This window comes from Euphorbia lathyris, chromosome 2 (assembly GCF_963576675.1).
Source record: "Euphorbia lathyris chromosome 2, ddEupLath1.1, whole genome shotgun sequence".
Lineage (NCBI taxonomy): Eukaryota > Viridiplantae > Streptophyta > Magnoliopsida > Malpighiales > Euphorbiaceae > Euphorbia > Euphorbia lathyris.
The window spans coordinates 64,689,352-64,711,492 of record NC_088911.1 but is presented as its reverse complement, the minus strand read 5'-3'; the positions used below and the strand labels follow the sequence as shown (position 1 = coordinate 64,711,492).

The 22,141-nt window shown below is 37.8% G+C and overlaps 1 non-coding gene and 1 pseudogene across 1 annotated transcript; one reads left to right on the top strand and one right to left on the bottom strand.

The window, feature by feature from the left end:
• The window catches only part of LOC136217068 (uncharacterized), a 48,875-nt pseudogene that overhangs the window by 7,823 nt on the left and 18,911 nt on the right, over positions 1 to 22,141 (top strand).
• LOC136221388 (small nucleolar RNA R71) lies at positions 18,829 to 18,935 on the bottom strand. Its single transcript, XR_010685153.1, has one exon. It is a non-coding gene; the product is annotated as a small nucleolar RNA R71 (small nucleolar RNA).

The window sequence follows — 22,141 nt, the reverse complement described above, 5'->3', positions numbered from 1 at the left end:
TTCGGATAGTGAATGGGTTAGTCCAATCCATTGTGTACCTAAAAAGGGAGGCATAACAGTTGTAAGAAATGACGAAGGTGAATTAATACCTACACGAACCACCACTGGTTGGAGGGTTTGTATAGACTATAGGAACCTTAATAAAGCAACTAGGAAATATCATTTTCCTCTACCTTTCATTGATCAAATGATCGAAAGAATAGCTGGTCATGCTTTCTATTGTTTTCTAGACGGTTACTCCGGATTCTTTCAAATATATATTTACCCGGATGACCAAGATAAAACAACCTTCACATGTCCTTACGGAACATTTGCATATAGGAGAATGCCCTTTGGTCTATATAACGCACCTGCAACATTTCAACGTTGTATGACTGCAATTTTTAATGATTTCATTGAAGATATCATGGAAGTTTTTATGGATGATTTTTCAGTTTATGGAGATTCTTTCGATTCATGCCTACAAAACTTGGATAAAGTTTTGTCTAGGTGTGAAGAAACAAATTTGGTATTAAACTTGGAAAAATGTCATTTCATGGTTGACGAGGGAATTGTTTTAGGTCACAAAATATCTGAAAAAGGATTAGAAGTGGATAGAGCAAAAACTTCAGTAATAGAAAAATTACCACCTCCAACTACTGTTAAGGGAGTAAGGTCATTTTTAGGACATACCGGTTTTTACAGAAGATTTATTAAGAATTTCTCTGTAATTTCCAAACCACTTACTAATTTACTCATGAAAGATTCAACCTTTGATTTTAATGAAGATTGCGTTAAAGCTTTCGAAACATTGAAAACAGCTTTAGTCAGTGCACCTATTATTGCTAAACCTGATTGGGAATTACCCTTTGAAATTATGTGTGATGCAAGCGACTTAGCTGTCAGATGTGTTTTAGGTCAAAGGAAGGATAAGAAACTTCATGTTCTTTATTATGCAAGTCACACACTTTCTGGTGCACAATTAAACTACACCACAACAGAGAAAGAAATGTTAGCTGTAGTCTTTTCATGCGATAAGTTTAGGTCATACTTGTTAGGTTCGAAAGTTATTATTTATACTGATCATGCAGCTTTAAGGTATTTATTTTCTAAAAAGGATGCTAAACCACGTCTAATTAGATGGGTTTTATTGCTACAAGAATTTGATATAGAAATTAAAGACAAAAAGGGAGTTGAAAACCTTGTCGTCGATCATCTATCAAGGCTCGAAGATGAAAACGGTCCTATAGGTGAAACTAACGGTATACGAGATGATTTCCCCGATGAATATCTCTATCAAATTGAAAGTGTCATGTCACCATGGTACGCGGATATTGCAAATTATCTTGCAGCCAACATTGCTCCGGAAGGATTAACTTTCCAACAAAAGAAGAAATTCTTCTTTGACATTAAACAGTATTTTTGGGAAGATCCTTTTTTGTTCAAGACTTATGGTGACGGGATAATTAGGAGATGCGTTGGTGAAAATGAATATGAATCCATCATGTCGGAATGCCATTCTAGCTCTTATGGAGGACATAATGGAGTTAGTAAGACAGTAGCTAGAATATTTGAATGTGGTTTCTTTTGGCCTACGATGTTTAAAGACGTCCGTTCATTTATTACTCGTTGTGATAAGTGCCAAAGAACATGAAATTTAGGAAGGAAAGATGAGATGCCCCTCACAACCATGTTAGAAGTTGAAGTCTTCGACATGTGGGGAATAGATTTCATGGGACCTTTTCCTCCTTCTAATGGTAAAACTTACATATTAGTCGCCGTTGATTATGTTTCAAAGTGGGTTGAAGCAATTGCAACCCCGAAAAACGATTCCAAAGTAGTTGTTAGTTTTCTTGATGATATATTTTGTAGATTTGGCTGTCCAAGAGTCATCATTAGTGATGGCGTACCCATTTTATTAACCGAAGTTTTGATATGCTTATGAAAAAATATGGAGTACGCCACCGCGTGTCAATGCCATACCATCCTCAATCAAATGGTCAGGCAGAGATATCAAATAGAGAACTCAAATGGATTCTAGAGAAAACAGTTTCATCTTCAAGAAAAGATTGGTCTTGTAAACTCAACAATGCGTTATGGGCATACCGTACTGCATTTAAAACACCAATAGGAATGACTCCATACCGCTTAGTGTATGGGAAGGCATGTCATTTGCCAATCGAATTAGAACACAAAGCCTATTGGGCTATTAGGGAACTTAACTTTGATTTACGACAAGCAGGTAAGAAACGTTTGCTCGACTTAAATGAGTTAGATGAGTTACGTCATCTATCTTACGAAAATGCGAAGATATATAAAGAAAAAGTGAAAAAATGGCACGATGCCAAGATTAAAGTCAAACACTTTAATATTGGGGATAAGGTGCTGTTATTTAATTCACGGCTTCATTTATTTCCAGGAAAACTTAAGTCCAGATGGATAGGACCGTATTTAGTCTTCAAAACATTCGATTATGGTTCTTTAGAACTTGAAGGACCTAACGGAGTTCGTTTCAAAGTTAATGGTAATCGATGCAAAATTTATTACGAAAATATTTCAAATATAGGAATTAAGTTCGTAACAAGATTATCCGACGTATAATTCGTTTAGCTTTTCTAACACAGTTTATTTTGTTTTATTTCTTTTAAATTTTTTGTTCATTTCCATTTTTCATTTTTAATTAATTATTAATTTTTTATTTATTTTATTTTATTTTACACATGCCATTTTTATGATTAGATGATTTTATATTATGATTTATATGCATAAAATATGTTTATTTCATGATTTTAGATTTGATTTTAGGCAATTAGTTCACAATTGAAGTTTCAGGCGATTCTCTGCCGAGAATTTGGAATTCTCGGTCGAGAATTCTCCTTTTCAAAATTGTCAAATAGGTTAGGTTTTTTCTAAACTTACCGAGAATATTTAATTCTCGGCCGAGAATCGGAAAATGGGTTTCGACGCCTGATTTCCGCAAGGAAATCAGCGTGTCGCGACCGAGAATTTGGAATTCTCGGTCGCGACACGCGTTATTTCTGCACCATCAGACTTGAATCATCTTCAACCTGGAGACAAACCCTTTCATAAACGAAAAATTAAGTTTCTTCAATTCAGAAAGGTATAATTTTATGCCTTTTCGCATCAAAACAACACCTCATTTCATCCTAAAATCTTATAAATAAGTCCTTAAAGATCATGGTTCTGTTACATTCTTTTCATCTTTGTCAGATCAATTTTCTGATTTACTTCAAACAACCATTTTTTTCCTAAGTTACAGAAACCTTGTTTCTTTAAGTTCTTTACCATGCCTACTACACACAAAACCTCAAAGAAAAATGCTGCTTCAAGCAACAAACGTCCAGACTTGTCCAAACGATATGGTGCGCCATTTCCTATTTTCAATCACGATGAAGGAAGATTGGAGGCTCCGTTATACATTCTTTGTTGGAATGTTATATATTGATGACTTCTTGAATGATCAACTTGGAATAAGCGATGACATGAGTCGCTATTTGGAACGCTTAGAGTGGACGAAATTCGACAAAATGCGATTTCCAATCATTGGCGATTGGATTCTGGAATTTTTCTGTACCGTTCGTTTCATTAACAAACGACGGGTCCGTCTTAGTTTTCGTCGAGATGGCGAAATCTTTACTTTTGGCTATCCAGAGTTGCAGGCTGATAGGCGTAGGATCTAGGTGTGTAGAGCTTTTCTAATGACGACTTAAATGTGTATTGCGATGAATGTGCTACTAGTATGGATGTGATCTTTCTAATGCTCTAACTCTACTAGACGCAACGACTACTTAGGGGCAAGTGTACCCCGTCGTATCAAGTAATAATCCGGTTAAGACCGGGTATCGAATCCACGGGATTTATAATTACAAGTATTAGATGACTCGGTTTCGTATGTTATTTAAGCGGTAATTACTTTGGGTTAAGTAAGACACAACTACACACTATTCCTCACTATTGGCGACACAGATTTATGTAGCTAAAAATCTATGAAGTGAGATGAGTATGATAAGTTATAACCATGATAAATAATGACTCTAAATGTATACGGATAATAGTTTACTCTTGCAAAGACGACCAAGTGTAGTAGAACCGACCCGTGAAGCACTTAGACTACGTGATTCCTAGTCAAGGCGTGTCTAACACGGGGGAATTAGAAACTAGGGCCCGTAAGTTCCGTGGCTTGTCAATTCCTACGGTTTCCGGTTTGTCACTTCCGGTAAGGCAACACCTATATAACTCCCTAAAGATAGCCCGAATGGCGGCGGTAATCGCGTTCTCCTACACAATAATCAATTATCAATATCAAAACAAGCAATAAACATTAACACATAAAGGGAAATAGAGATTATAAATCATAAATATGGAAAGTGATTAGATGAAATACAACCAAGCCTAGTACATAGGAAGAGTACAAGCTAATTAGCAAGTAAAAAGGGAGAATCCGCCCTTGGAACTAGCTAACCGGACTCAAAGCCGTCTCCTAGGTCGTGGAGGTGGAACTCTCGAGCTTGGTGACGAATGGTGGAACGGAGCGTCAATGGAACGCCGGAACAACGAACAAGATCTCGAGGGGGAGAGTTTAACTTACAAAATTTGAATCGAAATTACAAGGAAAGAAAAGAGTATAGTGTAGCTCTCTAGTATGTAATTGGTGTCAAATGAAGTTCAAGAGCTTCTTATTTATAGACATCAAGCAAGGGCAAGCTTGTAATTTCACAAAGCACAAGTATGGAGCAACATTATTTGGTGCAGAAATCCCATGATACGCCCCGCGTAAATTGGTCTACGCCCCGCGTAAATGCCCATGCCTTCAATAATTTCCTGCATGTGGACCTAAATCGGATCCTCTTGTCTCAACTACGCCCCGCGTATGTGGATATACGCCTCGTGTGTTTGAGCTCCTGGCTGAAAAGTGCTTGAATTACACCATCTACGCCGTGCGTATCCCGAAATACGCCTCGTGTAGATAGTTGACTTTGGGAGACAAATGCAGTCTGACTTTCAGGATTAGGCTAATCATTTCTGACATAAGTCATACGCCTCGCGTAGGGTGGCATACGCCTCATGTACGCTGAGTCAATTCCACATGGTGCCTGCGGATAAGGCAATTATTGCTGACAACATGTTTCACGCCTCGTGTAAGAGGTGATACGTCTCGTGTAAGGTGTGATACGCCTCGTGTAAGTGGTGATACGCCTCGTGTAAATGTATGATTTTTGCCTCCTTGTTCGTACCTGAAATGCAATTCTTGAGAGCCGAGTTAGCCTGACGTTTTATTTACTAAATTCAATCAAAACTACGATATAATTAACTAACAGTACGGATTTTATTCTTACTTTGTTATTTTATTAAAACACTCTATTTTTGTAATTAAACTTATTTATTTAGTCTCAAATTAGACCGTAAATCACGCTAAAAGATAGGGACGAAATGCCCCTATCAAACCTCCTCGGACTTTAAAGTTTTACTTGTCCTCAAGTAAAAGAAATCGAAAGACAAGGGATTGAGATAATTGAGAAACAAACGGATGGTTGGTTTTACCAAGTGCGTGATTTCAAAGCTACGGTTTTATGCAAAGGTTCGGTGAGTACCTACGCAAGCAATTGAGTACAAAAACTTTATTTGAAACCTCCGTGATCAAAATTGATAGACAATATTAACGGGGGTCGATCATCTTTTGAGAACTCGGTAGTACCTCACCAAGGGATTTCACTCTTAAGCTCAATTTTTGGTGGGTCGGTGTTTTTGCACTCTTCTTTGTACTTATTCGAGGTCACTTTGAATTTGCATTTTTATCCGGGTTTTTCCTCGTACATTATGGTTAGGCAATATTAAAAATGAACCCGGAGGGGGTTGTAATGTGCGTGGCTTTTTAGTGGTTAATTTAAAGAAACTCGAGTTCAAAATACCGTTTTATGATTGCACCGTGTTTTTATTTCGACCTTAGTGAATTTTGCAAAATATACTTCAAAATTGCTTGGGTGGAGCTTGAGAATGCCTTTTTACTTTAATTGTATCCTTTGTTTTGATAAAGGCACAAAAACAACTTTTGAAAGCTTATTATGCTTAATTGTTGAGGCCGTGGCTTATTTAGGGTAATTCGAGTGCAAATTGATTTTTTCGGTATTTGAATAAGAGGAAAAATGGTTAAATGTTACACGGGTGTTAGGAAAGAAGTTGGTTAATAAGCTCGAAAAGGGTTTCCTAGTGGTGAGTGGAAAACGACAAAAATAAATTAAGAAAAATTAGCCGAAGTGGGTTCAGTTTATCATCTATTGCCTTTTTACCACAAATAAGTGTACTTAACCCGGTATTAGATGCAAATTCTATGAGTCGAGTGAAGTCAAAGCTCTCAAAAAATTGTGAAAGAAATAGAGTTCTCGTACGAACTCTTTTAGGCTCAAAAATACCTCACAAAGATTCGGGTTTAAATTGTGTACTATCGAGTCTTTACTAAATTCTCAACTATCCCGTTTTTATTGTCTTTTCAAAGTTCATTATGGAGATGACAATTGGGTTAAGGCTCAGTGCTTTAGTTTAGTACTAGCCTAAGCTTTTTATAAATTCCCTAACTTCAAAACCAAGACTAAAATCTCTTAATTAAATCATCCCCTCGTGTTCTGACGCTTTTATTTTTAACGACAAATAACGGAACTTTTATCAATTTCCGAAGGAGGTAGTGTGTCGGAATAAATTTAAGAGTCAATAAATTAGTTTAATTATTTTGTTGTTTATTTAATTTTTATTTTTGTTTTTGGTTAGTGCAAAACAAACGTTAAGTGCGGGGTTGCACGGCCCTCCGCGTTATTAAAATGACGCATATTCCAAGGGCGTCGCAAAAATAAAACAAAACAAAAACAAAAATAAAGAAGGACAAAATAGGACTCTTAGAGTTAGGTCCTACGCGAGGCGTGCCCGGGGGGGCGCCCCGCGTAGGAGGTGCATGTTGAGCCATTTTTGGCCAGAGACTCAAATACGTGAGGCGCACGAAGAGGGGCGCCTCGCGTGTTTCTATCTCTGAGCCATTTAGACAAGAAAAACGGTGGACACGCGGGGCGTAAAAATGGAGTACGCCCTGCGCGGCTTATTTTCTTTTGGAAAAAGTGGGATTTGTTTTTTTATTTAAACGAAAAGAAATGAGTCGGCAGGAAAATGAAATGCGAAAAATGAAAGTTGGGAAAGAGAACTCCCTTATTCGAGCTTGGGTTGCCTCCCAAGAAGCGCTACGTTATAGTCGGTGAGCTCGACTTAGCATTTCCTCCTAGGTGTATGCTTCCACTCGCGTTAGAAATGCAAATTCCTGAATGAACAATCCGTACCTACAAAACGGATTGTTAGATTCAAAGAAATTTAATGAAAACCAAAAACTATATTTAAAGAAATTATTGAAGAGTTTAGTTTGCTCCCTCTTTGACTCCTTGGGTAGCTCAAAAAGAGTGAAATAAGTCGAGGTAGAAGGAACCTCAAACTCTTCTACTTTTGGATTCTCTTCCATGGGTTCACACTCAACCGGCTTTTCGATTAGAATCTCCGTTTCCTCACAACTGAGAAAGCCTTCGGTATTGGGAGAGTCCTCTTGAGAAGGCTCAATTAACTCGTGCTTTATATTTTGACTCACCGGATTGGTGTCTCTAATTGATTCGTCCGCGGTTGAATCGATACGAGATGTCAATCCAGCGATTTGATTTCCCAAATCCCTGCAATATGCCTCATTGTTAGATAATCTCACTTGAATATCTTTAAGCATAGAGATTACCACATCGAATTGCGTGGTTGATTGTCGGTGCGAACATTCGTCATCCATGAGGTCGTCCCACAGACGACAATTATAAGACATCATACCATGGAAAGAAAATTATTAGTAACATCAAGAAATAAAACAAATTATTCACAAAAAGAAAGCAATATTTACAAATGCTTAAACTAACAATAAAACGTTTTTGTCTAATATTGTAGGAAATTATAAATCCCCGGCAACGGCGCCAAAAACTTGATGGCGCGACGCCTAGTGGTAGAGTTTCTATGATGAAATGTATATATTATGAGTGCGTTATGACTATGTCTATGGATGTGGTCTTTCTAAGTGCTTTATATCTACTAGACGTCACTACTTAGGGACAAGTGTACCCCGTCGTATCAAGTAATAATCCGGTTAAGACCGGGTATCGAATCCATGGGATTTATAATTACAAGTATTAGACGACTCGGTTTCGTATGTTATTTAAGCGGTAATTACTTTGGGTTAAGTAAGACACAACTACACACTATTCCTCACTATTGGCGACACAGATTTATGTAGCTAAAACTCTATGAAGTGAGATGAGTATGATAAGTTATAACCATGATAAATAATGACTCTAAATGTATACGGATAATAGTTTACTCTTGCAAAGACGACCAAGTGTAGTAGAATCGACCTGTGAAGCACTTAGACTACGTGATTCCTAGTCAAGGCGTGTCTAACGCGGGGGAATTAGAAACTAGGGCCCGTAAGTTCCGTGGCTTGTCAATTCCTACGGTTTCCGGTTTGTCACTTCCGGTAAGGCAACACCTATATAACTCCCTAAAGATAGCCCGAATGGCGGCGGTAATCGCGTTGTCCTACACAATAATCAATTATCAATATCAAAACAAGCAATAAACATTAACACATAAAGGGAAATAGAGATTATAAATCATAAATTATAAATATGGAAAGTGATTAGATGAAATACAACCAAGCCTAGTACATAGGAAGAGTACAAGCTAATTAGCAAGTAAAAAGGGAGAATCCATCCTTGGAACTAGCTAACCGGACTCAAAGCCGTCTCCTAGGTCGTGGAGGTGGAACTCTCGAGCTTGGTGACGAATGGTGGAACGGAGCATCAATGGAACGCCGGAACAACGAACAAGCTCTCGAGGGGGAGAGTTTAACTTACAAAATTTGAATCTAAATTACAAGGAAAGAAAAGAGTATAGTGTAGCTCTCTAGTATGTAATTGGTGTCAAATGAAGTTCAAGAGCTTCTTATTTATAGACATCAAGCAAGGGCAAGCTTGTAATTTCACAAAGCACAAGTATGGAGCAACATTATTTGGTGCAGAAATCCCATGATACGCCCCACGTAAATTGGTCTACGCCCCGCGTAAATGCCCATGCCTTCAATAATTTCCTGCATGTGGACCTAAATCGGATCCTCTTGTCTCAACTACACCCCGCGTATGTGGATATACGCCTCGTGTGTTTGAGCTCATGGCTGAAAAGTGCTTGAATTACACCATCTACGCCGTGCGTATCCTGAAATACGCCTCGTGTAGATAGTTGACTTTGGGAGACAAATGCAGTCTGACTTTCAGGATTAGGCTAATCATTTCTGACATAAGTCATACGCCTCGCGTAGGGTGGCATACGCCTCGTGTATGCTGAGTCAATTCCACATGGTGCCTGCGGATAAGGCAATTATTGCTGACAACATGTTTCACGCCTCGTGTAAGGGGTGATACGCCTCGTGTAAGGTGTGATACGCATCGTGTAAGTGGTGATACGCCTCGTGTAAATGTATGATTTTTGCCTCCTTGTTCGTACCTGAAATGCAATTCTTGAGAGCCGAGTTAGCCTGACGTTTTATTTACTAAATTCAATCAAAACTACGATATAATTAACTAACAGTACGAATTTTATTCTTACTTTGTTATTTTATTAAAACACTCTATTTTTGTAATTAAACTTATTTATTTAGTCTCAAATTAGACCGTAAATCACGCTAAAAGATAGGGACGAAACGCCCCTATCAAACCTTCTCGGACTTTAAAGTTTTACTTGTCCTCAAGTAAAAGAAATCGAAAGACGAGGGATTGAGATAATTGAGAAACAAACGGATGGTTGGTTTTACCAAGTGCGTGATTTCAAAGCTACGGTTTTATGCAAAGGTTCGGTGAGTACCTACGCAAGCAATTGAGTACAAAAACTTTATTTGAAACCTCCGTGATCAAAATTGATAGACAATATTAACGGGGGTCGATCATCTTTTGAGAACTTGGTAGTACCTCACCAAGGGATTTCACTCTTAAGCTCAATTTTTGGTGGGTCGGTGTTTTTGCACTCTTCTTTGTACTTACTCGAGGTCACTTTGAATTTGCATTTTTATCCGGGTTTTTCCTCGTACGTTATGGTTAGGCAATATTAAAAATGAACCCGGAGGGGGTTGTAATGTGGGTGGCTTTTTAGTGGTTAATTTAAAGAAACTCGAGTTCAAAATACCGTTTTATGATTGCACCGTGTTTTTATTTCGGCCTTAGTGAATTTTGCAAAATATACTTCAAAATTGCTTGGGTGGAGCTTGAGAATGCCTTTTTACTTTAATTGTATCCTTTGTTTTGATAAAGGCACAAAAACAACTTTTGAAAGCTTATTATGCTTAATTGTTGAGGCCGTGGCTTATTTCGGGTAATTCGAGTGCAAATTGATTTTTTCGGTATTTGAATAAGAGGAAAAATGGTTAAATGTTACACGGGTGTTAGGAAAGAAGTTGGTTAATAAGCTCGAAAAGGGTTTCCTAGTGGTGAGTGGAAAACGACAAAAATAAATTAAGAAAAATTAGCCTAAGTGGGTTCAGTTTATCATCTATTGCCTTTTTACCAAATAAGTGTACTTAATCCGGTATTAGATGCAAATTCTATGAGTCGAGTGAAGTCAAAGCTCTCGAAAAATTGTGAAAGAAATAGAGTTCTCGTACGAACTCTTTTAGGCTCAAAAATACCTCACAATGATTCGGGTTTAAATTGTGTACTATCGAGTCTTTACTAAATTCTCAACTATCCCGTTTTTATTGTCTTTTCAAAGTTCATTATGGAGATGACAATTGGGTTAAGGCTCAGTGCTTTAGTTTAGTAGTAGCCTAAGCTTTTTATAAATTCTCTAACTTCAAAACCAAGACTAAAATCTCTTAATTAAATCATCCCCTCGTGTTCTGACGCTTTTATTTTTAACGACAAATAACGGAACTTTTATCAATTTCCGAAGGAGGTAGTGTGTCGGAATAAATTTAAGAGTCAATAAATTAGTTTAATTATTTTGTTGTTTATTTAATTTTTATTTTTGTTTTTGGTTAGTGCAAAACAAACGTTAAGTGCGGGGTTGCACGGCCCTCCGCGTTATTAAAATGACGCATATTCCAAGGGCGTCGCAAAAATAAAACAAAACAAAAACAAAAATAAAGAAGGACAAAATAGGACTCTTAGAGTTAGGTCCTACGCGAGGCGTGCCCGGGGGGGCGCCCCGCGTAGGAGGTGCATGTTGAGCCATTTTTGGCCAGAGACTCAAATACGTGAGGCGCACGAAGAGGGGCGCCTCGCGTGTTTCTATCTCTGAGCCATTTAGACAAGAAAAACGGTGGACACGCGGGGCGTAAAAATGGAGTACGCCCTGCGCGGCTTATTTTCTTTTGGAAAAAGTCGGATTTGTTTTTTTTATTTAAACGAAAAGAAATGAGTCGGCAGGAAAATGAAATGCGAAAAATGAAAGTTGGGAAAGAGAACTCCCTTATTCGAGCTTGGGTTGCCTCCCAAGAAGCGCTACGTTATAGTCGGTGAGCTCGACTTAGCATTTCCTCCTAGGTGTATGCTTCCACTCGCGTTAGAAATGCAAATTCCTGAATGAACAATCCGTACCTACAAAACGAATTGTTAGATTCAAAGAAATTTAATGAAAACCAAAAACTATATTTAAAGAAATTATTGAAGAGTTTAGTTTGCTCCCTCTTTGACTCCTTGGGTAGCTCAAAAAGAGTGAAATAAGTCGAGGTAGAAGGAACCTCAAACTCTTCTACTTTTGGATTCTCTTCCATGGGTTCACACTCAACCGGATTTTCGATTAGAATCTCCGTTTCCTCATAACTGAGAAAGCCTTCGGTATTGGGAGAGTCCTCTTGAGAAGGCTCAATTAACTCGCGCTGTATATTTTGACTCACCGGATTGGTGTCTCTAATTGATTCGTCCGCGGTTGAATCGATACGAGATGTCAATCCAGCGATTTGATTTCCCAAATCCCTGCAATATGCCTCATTGTTAGATAATCTCACTTGAATATCTTTAAGCATAGAGATTACCACATCGAATTGCGTGGTTGATTGTCGGTGCGAACATTCGTCATCCATGAGGTCGTCCCACAGACGACAATTATAAGACATCATACCATGGAAAGAAAATTATTAGTAACATCAAGAAATAAAACAAATTATTCACAAAAAGAAAGCAATATTTACAAATGCTTAAACTAACAATAAAACGTTTTTGTCTAATATTGTAGGAAATTATAAATCCCCGGCAACGGCGCCAAAAACTTGATGGCGCGACGCCTAGTGGTAGAGTTTCTATGATGAAATGTATATATTATGAGTGCGTTATGACTATGTCTATGGATGTGGTCTTTCTAAGTGCTTTATATCTACTAGACGTCACTACTTAGGGGCAAGTGTACCCCGTCGTATCAAATAATAATCCGGTTAAGACCGGGTATCGAATCCACGGGATTTATAATTACAAGTATTAGACGACTCGGTTTCGTATGTTATTTAAGCGGTAATTACTTTGGGTTAAGTAAGACACAACTACACACTATTCCTCACTATTGGCGACACAGATTTATGTAGCTAAAACTCTATGAAGTGAGATGAGTATGATAAGTTATAACCATGATAAATAATGACTCTAAATGTATACGGATAATAGTTTACTCTTGCAAAGATAACCAAGTGTAGTAGAACCGACCCGTGAAGCACTTAGACTACGTGATTCCTAGTCAAGGCGTGTCTAACGCGGGGGAATTAGAAACTAGGGCCCGTAAGTCCCGTGGCTTGTCAATTCCTACGGTTTCCGGTTTGTCACTTCCGGTAAGGCAACACCTATATAACTCCCTAAAGATAGCCCGAATGGCGGCGGTAATCACGTTCTCCTACACAATAATCAATTATCAATATCAAAACAAGCAATAAACATTAACACATAAAGGGAAATAGAGATTATAAATCATAAATTATAAATATGGAAAGTGATTAGATGAAATACAACCAAGCCTAGTACATAGGAAGAGTACAAGCTAATTAGCAAGTAAAAAGGGAGAATCCGCCCGTGGAACTAGCTAACCGGACTCAAAGCCATCTCCTAGGTCGTGGAGGTGGAACTCTCGAGCTTGGTGACGAATGGTGGAACGGAGCGTCAATGGAACGCCGGAACAACGAACAAGCTCTCGAGGGGGAGAGTTTAACTTACAAAATTTGAATCTAAATTACAAGGAAAGAAAAGAGTATAGTGTAGCTCTGTAGTATGTAATTGGTGTCAAATGAAGTTCAAGAGCTTCTTATTTATAGACATCAAGCAAGGGCAAGCTTGTAATTTCACAAAGCACAAGTATGGAGCAACATTATTTGGTGCAGAAATCCCATGATACGCCCCGCGTAAATGCCCATGCCTTCAATAATTTCCTGCATGTGGACCTAAATCGGATCCTCTTGTCTCAACTACGCCCCGCGTATGTGGATATACGCCTCGTGTGTTTGAGCTCCTGGCTGAAAAGTGCTTGAATTACACCATCTACGCCGTGCGTATCCTGAAATACGCCTCGTGTAGATAGTTGACTTTGGGAGACAAATGCAGTCTGACTTTCAGGATTAGGCTAATCATTTCTGGCATAAGTCATACGCCTCGCGTAGGGTGGCATACGCCTCGTGTATGCTGAGTCAATTCCACATGGTGCCTGTGGATAAGGCAATTATTGCTGACAACATTTTTCACGCCTCGTGTAAGGGGTGATACGCCTCGTGTAAGGTGTGATACGCCTCGTGTAAGTGGTGATACGCCTCGTGTAAATGTATGATTTTTGCCTCCTTGTTCGTACCTGAAATGCAATTCTTGAGAGCCGAGTTAGCCTGACGTTTTATTTACGAAATTCAATCAAAACTATGATATAATTAACTAAATGTACGGATTTTATTCTTACTTTGTTATTTTATTAAAACACTCTATTTTTGTAATTAAACTTATTTATTTAGTCTCAAATTAGACCGTAAATCACACTAAAAGATAGGCACGAAACGCCCCTATCACAGGCCTGGTTTGGTTTTCCCCCCGAGGGATACAATCAAACGTCATCCTGGTAAAGACATGACATCCACGGACATTTGGAGAATGCTTACTGGTTTTTGGCGTTTCAATCCTAGACTCGCCTACAATTATTCCTTTCACTCCAACTCAATGCTGTATTTACACAAATTCTTGTGTCACAGTTTGTTCGGTCGCACGTTTAGTAGTGTGGTCCGTGACACCGATTTATATGTTCTTGGAGATATATTCCAAGGAAATACAGTTGATTCTTCAAAAATTCTGATGGAGGGTCTTGTCGCCGCTTCTCGATCCAAGGATAAAAAGATTGGGTTCGGCAATATAATCTGTGGAATAATTCTCGGTACCAAGGGTACTATTGATGTTCCTTGGAGTGATGATGAATTCTTCCCGACAATAGACTATGAGTTTTTAAAGTTCGAATGACTCGTAAAACGTGTCTTTCGTGCAGGCCCGCATTTTCTTCCTGCACCGGAACGTCAAGCTTTCGTGCAGTTAAAAATTGACCAATATAGGGCCACAGAAATCCTGCTTGATAGGGATGAATATATAGAATAGTTTAGGTTTTTCAATTTTATTTTGTACATATTTTTCTTATTTTGTTGTAATTGAATTGTTTATTTTTATATTTGTACATATGTGTTCTATTAATAAATTAACTTTTCTATTCATCTTAGATCATTTGTTTTCTAATAGTTAAACATATTTGGTTAAATGACGATAATTAAATGTTTAGATTAATCTAATATGATTTCTTAATCCACACATAATCCCACTTCATAAACTTAATTCATTGGATTCAATACATTAAGTTTTTCCAATTCATTTAATTGATTAAATTCATTTCTTTAATATGTATTAATAGGAACTTAATATGCACTTAATATGATTTTTTTAACTTATATGCATAAATAAGCATTAAAGTTTCATTAATTCTTCATATACCATATATTTCCCTTTAATTCAAATTAATAAGGCTAAACCTTTGGTTTTCCTTGCAATTAATGCTATTTATTTTAGTTTTTAAGTGCAGGTACAGTTTATATTAAGTTCAGGACACAAATTACCAACAAAATTGCACAAACCAAGTCAAAAGGCACCTAAAAAAGCCATTTTTGACCAATTCTCTACCGAGAATTTAAAATTCTCGATAAGTTCAGCAAAAACGGCCGAATTCAGAGCAATTTTTTCTCTGAAATTCGCTTGCCCTATTTCAGGCCTATTCCTATTCCTATTCTACCTCTACATCTACCTATTTCACCCTATATAAACCTACCCCTTACACAAACCTCACATCACCTCACTTTTTACCCAATCCCCTACTCTAAACTCTTCCCCATAAATCACTTTTACTCTTCCCAATTTATTCTTTACCCTCTCTTCTCTCTTCTCAATTCATTACCTCATTTTACCCCTTTCAATTCATCTTCATCCTTTTCTCTTCTCTCTTTTTCACTTATTCTTCTTCTTTACACAACCCTAGCCACCACCATTACCATGCCTAGACGAAAGACTGTTGGGCAAAAGCCTCCGGTTACGGAAGCTAATCGCCTTCATATTCGTTGCGGAGCCTATTTCGATATCGAAACGGAGGAGGAAGCCGCTCGATTTCTTCACTTTTCAAATTCTAAGCTAGAGTTTGTTGATATGCACTTCCTTGATTTCAATTTGGTAACAGCATTAAACTTCTCCACTAGAATTGATGCTTTTATTGAGGCTTTGGGTTGGCAAGAGTTCGTTTCTATGCGTTTTCCCCATATCTATGAATACGTGGTGGAGTTTTTGGTCACCTTGACCATGAACAAGAAGAAGACATCACTTGCTTTTAGGACCAATGTGGTGACTTACACCATAGATTATGAGGCAATGGGAAACATGTTTGGTTTCCCTACTACTGATTTTTATGATAAGCCTAAAGATTTTGATAATGATTCTGTTTGGCAAACTCTTTCGGACCAAGATTGTTTTAACTCCAAAAACACTTCAAGCAAGTTGATTAAGGACAATTGTGTGTTCTTCTTTCACAAATATTTGAGTTTTTCCTTGTTTGGTCGTGTTGAGAGTTCGAAGATTCAAGTTCGGGATTTGTTTGTTTTGGATAGTTTGTTTAAAGGTTTGAGGATTGATAGCATTGGTATATTGTTTGATAATTTGTTCCGTGCTTCGAGGGCTCACACAAATCAAGTCCCTCTTTGTAATTTTATCACGACTATTGTTTTAGAAGCACATGGTGAATTGGCCGATTATGACATGACCACCTACCATGGGTATATTCCAATTTTGGACATCTCGGCACTTGAGCGGGCTCACTTATTGCTTACTTCGGTTCCTCCCGTCTTTATTTCATATGCTTCCCGTATTGTCCATCTTCGTGGCACTATGGGTGGAGGAGCTTCAAGTTCTCAATTTGTAGGTACCGAAGAAGGAGGCGAGGCGGAAGGCGAGGAGGATGCACCGCAAGCTCAACCACAACCCCGAGCACCTCCAGAGGATGATCCGGTGGATTTGCGGAGAATTTTGAACCAAATCAATTCCAATAATCGTCAAATGCATTTAAGAATTGATGATTTGGTAGAAAATAACATGGTGATGAATGACAACCTCAATACTTTGAGGCGCGAGCATAGGTCTACTCGGTATCGGATGCTTTCATTCTTCCGTCGCCGAAATGTGGAGACTTCACCAACACCTCCGGATTCCCCGCCTAATGCTTAGGTTGTCTTCTTTATTTTTATTTTTATCTTGTTAAAGTTTGGTACAATATTTCTTTTTCTTATGTTTGGTACAATTTTTAATTTTATGTTGAATGATTTTAATTTGCTAATATTCTATCTTTATTTCGTATGCTTTATTTCGTGCTTATTTTTCATGATATCTCGATTTTTGCACCAATGAGGACATGGTCCAATTTAAGTGTGGGAGGAGATATACATATATCATTTTAATTTTTAGCACAAATACTAAATGCAACGAATAATTTTTATGCAAATGCAACATATATTGCAACACATTTTATTTCACACTATTTTTTTTAACCTTACATTTCATATGTTTAAAAATAATTTAATATGATTATTATGTTTTAGGTTATCGTTATCTATAGAAATAATATTTCTATACGGGTAATTTTTTTAAAATTTTTCACAAATCTCCGATACGATTTTAAATAAAAATTGTCTCGAGTGAATGTATTTAAGTAAACACTTCTTTATTTCAATCTCTATTTTATATCATGAATTCATGATAAAATAAATCTTATTTTAAATTTTCAATTAGGTTTATAGGCATTAAATTGAACTAACAATTTTAGCTCGGTTTGATTTCGTCTTACATTAACACCAATTGAAGTTTTTAAGGAAACTTTAGCCATAATACATGTTGAATTTTAAGTCAATATAGGATGAATGTGCTATCTTTCTTTTTCCCAAGTTACAATTTCAATTTTATATTTCATATTAATTAATCAATTAGTTGAATTCTTAACTTTTGGCCACGATTGAGACCAACCTTATCACAATCGAGTTATGAAAGGGAAGAAAATTAAGTACCGTTTACTTTTGGCCACGGTTGCGACCACCCTTATCACAATCGAGGTATGGAAGGAACGTTTAAGCAAAAAAATAAGCGTGTTTAAGTTTAAAGTAACGATTGCGTCCACCCATGGCATGGTCGGTACCTCTTAAGCGAACACAAAACAATAAAAATACGTATAAGGTTACGATCAAGACCACCCTTATCTCGGGCGTAACCAAGTAAATAAATTAATCCTAAGTACTTATTCATTTTATATATTTCATATATTAGTTTAGATTTGGGAAAGGAAATTTTGTGCTTTGAAATGCCTTGAGACGAAAGACTCAATAACATGCGTGCTTATATCGTCCCGAATACTTCAATTCAAAATTGAAAATACAAGACGAACGATATATCGTATTTATACTAGTTAGTTTGATATTTTTGCGTATAAATTTGCCATGTGAAGTTAGTCTTTTTGGCTTAACTAATTTAAAAGATAATACAGAGATATATGTTTTATTTTCATAAACAAGATTAGTTAAAGGATAAATTCAGTGAAATTTTGCTCGGGACTAGCAAAAGATTAAGTGTGGAGGTTTGTTAAGCCCAAAATATACCTAATATATCATTAGTAATTACATCAATATTGCTACGAATTTGTGCTATTTATACCTGTTTAGAATGCTTTTACTCCTGAATATGTTTCTTACTTGCAAGTTCTCGAAGTTCAGGCACGTCACCAGATCCTATTGACCCAGAAATTGAAAGAACTCTTAAAAAGAACAAGAAAGAAAAGAAAAGGAAAAATAAAACTCCAATAAAAACTAGAATTACTGAGCCATAAGTTATGGCTACGCTTATGGATTACGCTAGGCCAGGAGTGGCCGGTGTAACAAATAATATAGTTAGACCCCAAATTAATGCAAATCAATTTGAGATTAAGCCAGCATTAGTTAATATGTTACAAAATAACGTAACATTTTACGAGTTACCTAACGAAAATCCTAACACCCATTTGACAAATTTCTTAGAAATTTGTGACACTTTTAAAATACCGAATGTGACTGCGGAAGCAATCAATCTTCGCCTTTTTCCTTTTACTTTGAAGGATCGAGCCAAAGAGTGGTTAACTTCTATGCCAGCCGCAACATTTGAAACTTGGGAGCAATTAGCCCAAGCATTTTTATCAAAAAAATTTCCTTTAGCAAAAACCGCAAGAGTCATAAAAGAGTTAACATCTTTTTCTCAAAATGATAATGAAACCCTTTATGAGGCTTGGGAACGTTTTAAAGAACTTCAACGTTTATGCCCACACCACCAATTGCCCGCTGAACTTTTAATGCAAACATTTTATAATGGACTAAATCCTACAACTAGAGGTTCATTGGATGCTATGTCTGGAGGGTTATTCATGAAGAAAACATCGGCCCAAGCAAGAGAACTTCTGGAGGAAATGGCAATCAACAGCAGTATGTGGCCCGCGGAGCGTGGACACGTACCAATAGCGAAACCATCATCCTCAACTACGTCATCAGTTAAAGGTATAGTGAATCTTGATCCAGTTGCGATGTTGCAAGCCCAATTTTCTGCCTTATCGTACAAATTGATAGGTTTATGGCACCGTGTGATCCTAATGGTAAGCCAATCCAAACGGATGTAGATTATGAAGGGATGAGCGAAATTGAACAGGTAAATTTTGTCTAAGGGCAAAACCAAACTAATAACCCTTACTCCAATACATATAATCCTGGATGGAGAAATCATCCTAACTTTAACTGGAGAGACAACAATAATAATGCTAATGCTAATCAAAATCGTACGACTAATTATCAAAATCAATCAAGAGATACGATTAGCATTTTATCTTCTAAAATCGACAAATTTATTGATGCTATGAGCGGAAAAATAAGTAATCACGACGATGGTTTTAAACGGATCGAGAATAAATTCGATCAGCTTATTAAAAACCAATCATCTAGCATCCATAATTTGGAGGTTCAAATTGGACAACTCGTTAAATCAATTCCATCCCGCAAAGAGGGAAGTCTTCCCAGCCATACGGAAGAAAATCCGAAAGAGCATGTAAGGGCTATCACTCTTCAACAACAACAACAAAGCCTTAGTCCCGAAATGATTCGGGGTCGGCTAACATGAACCATCATATAAAACCGCGAAAATCAAGTCGTGTCAGCGACACAGATTCGCTCCCTCCACTCCGTCCTATCCACTATCATATTTTCCTCAATTCCCAATAAACTCATATCACTCTCGATCACCCTCCTCCAAGTTTGCTTAGGTCTTCCCCTACCCCTCACCACTACATCCCTTTGCCACTCTTCGGTTCTCCTAACCGGCGCATCAAGCGCTCTACGTCTCACATGGCCAAACCACCTTAGTCGGTTTTCTCTCATTTTATTCTCAATAGATGTGACCCCTACTTTTATCCTAATTATTTCATTACGCACCCGGTCCTTTCTCGTGTGACCACACATCCATCTCAACATACGCATCTCCGCCACCGACATCTTATGGATGTGGCAGTGTTTCACTGCCCAACACTCCGTACCATATAACAATGCTGGTCTAATTGCCGTCCGGTAGAATTTTCCCTTCAATCTATTAGGCATGCCGGGATCACAAAGGAAACCCGTAGCACTCTTCCACTTCGACCAACCAGCTTTAATCCTATGAGCAACATCTCCATCTACTTCTCCATCCGTTTGGATAATAGATCCTAAATACCGGAAGCAATCCGAGGCCTGAACAACTCTCCCATCTAGGGTGATTGTCCCTACCTCCCTACTCCTACGGCCGCTAAACTTACACTCCAAATATTCTGTCTTACTTCGACTCAACTTAAAGCCTCTAGATTCTAGAGTTTGCCTCCATAGTTCCAACTTCATCTCCACTCCTTCTTTCGTCTCATCAACCAACACAATATCATCTGCAAACAGCATGCACCATGGTATACCATCTTGAAGTGAACTTGTTAGTTCATCCATAACGATGGCAAAAAGAAATGGGCTTAGTGCGGAACCTTGATGCACTCCAATCGTAATAGGAAACTCTTCAGTCTTCCCAACACTAGTACGTACACTCGTGCATACTCCCTCATACATGTCCTTTATGATGTCAATATATTTCCGCGAAATGCCTTTCCTTGTCAAGGCCCACCAAAGTACTTCCCTTGGTACCTTATCATATGCTTTCTCCAAGTCAATGAAAACCATATGCAAGTCTTTCTTCTTATTTCGATAGTGCTCCATTAATTGTCTCATTAGATGGATGGCTTCCATAGTTGATCTTCCCGGCATAAAGCCAAACTGGTTTTCCGAGATCTTCACCGTCCTCCTTAGCCTTTGTTCAATCACTCGCTCCCAAAGTTTTATAGTGTGACTCATTAATTTGATTCCCCGATAGTTGGCACAATCTTGGACATCGCCTTTGTTCTTATACAAAGGGATTAAGGTACTTTTCCTCCATTCTGATGGCATCTTATTGTTTCTCCAAATTTTGTTGAAGAACGTCGTCAACCATTCGATTCCTCTTTCTCCCAAACATCTCCAAATCTCAATAGGGATGCCATCAGGTCCTACTGCTTTCTTCAACTTCATCTTACTTAATGTCATTTTGACTTCACCCTTTTGAATTCTCCGCAGGCATTCATGATTTATCATATCGTGATGGATACTTATATCTCCAACATCTTGTTGGCGATCTCCATTAAATAAGTCATCAAAATAGGACCTCCATCGTTCCTTGATATCCTTATCTCCAACTAGGACTTTCTGGTCCACATCCTTCACACATTTAACTTTTCCGAGATCTCGCGTCTTCCTATCTCTCATCCGAGCAATTCTATATATGTCTCTTTCCCCTTCTTTCGTATCCAATCTTGTATACAGATCCCGATTCACCTTTGCTCTAGCATCTCGTATGACCTTCTTTACTTCCCTTTTAGCCTCTTTGTATTTTTCGTAGTTCTCGTCACTCCTACATTTCCCCAATAGTTTATAGGATTCTCTCTTACTCTTTACTGCTTGTCGTACTTCTTCTGTCCACCAAGATGTGTCCTTACCCGGTGGCATGCTACCTTTAGATTCCCCTAGAACTTCCTTCGCTACTTCCCTTATACTATGCTCCATCTTATTCCATATCGAATCTATATCTGAATCCATATTGCAAGTCCAAATATCTTTTTTGGTCATCTCATCCACAAATTTTTGTTGATTCTCCCCTTGCAATTTCCACCACTTAATCTTAGTCTCTACTTGAGGTGTTTGTTTTCTTATACATTTCCTACTTCGAAAATCTAGCACCACTACTCTATGTTGGGTTGTCGTACTCTCACCAGGGATCACCTTACAATCAATATAACTCTTTCTCCAAGCACTCCTTACTAAGAAGAAGTCAATTTGGCTCGCATTACCGCCACTCCGATAAGTCACTAAGTGGGATGTTCTCTTCATAAACCATGTGTTCATAATACTCAAGTCATAGGCTGATGCGAATTCCAAAATATCATTTCC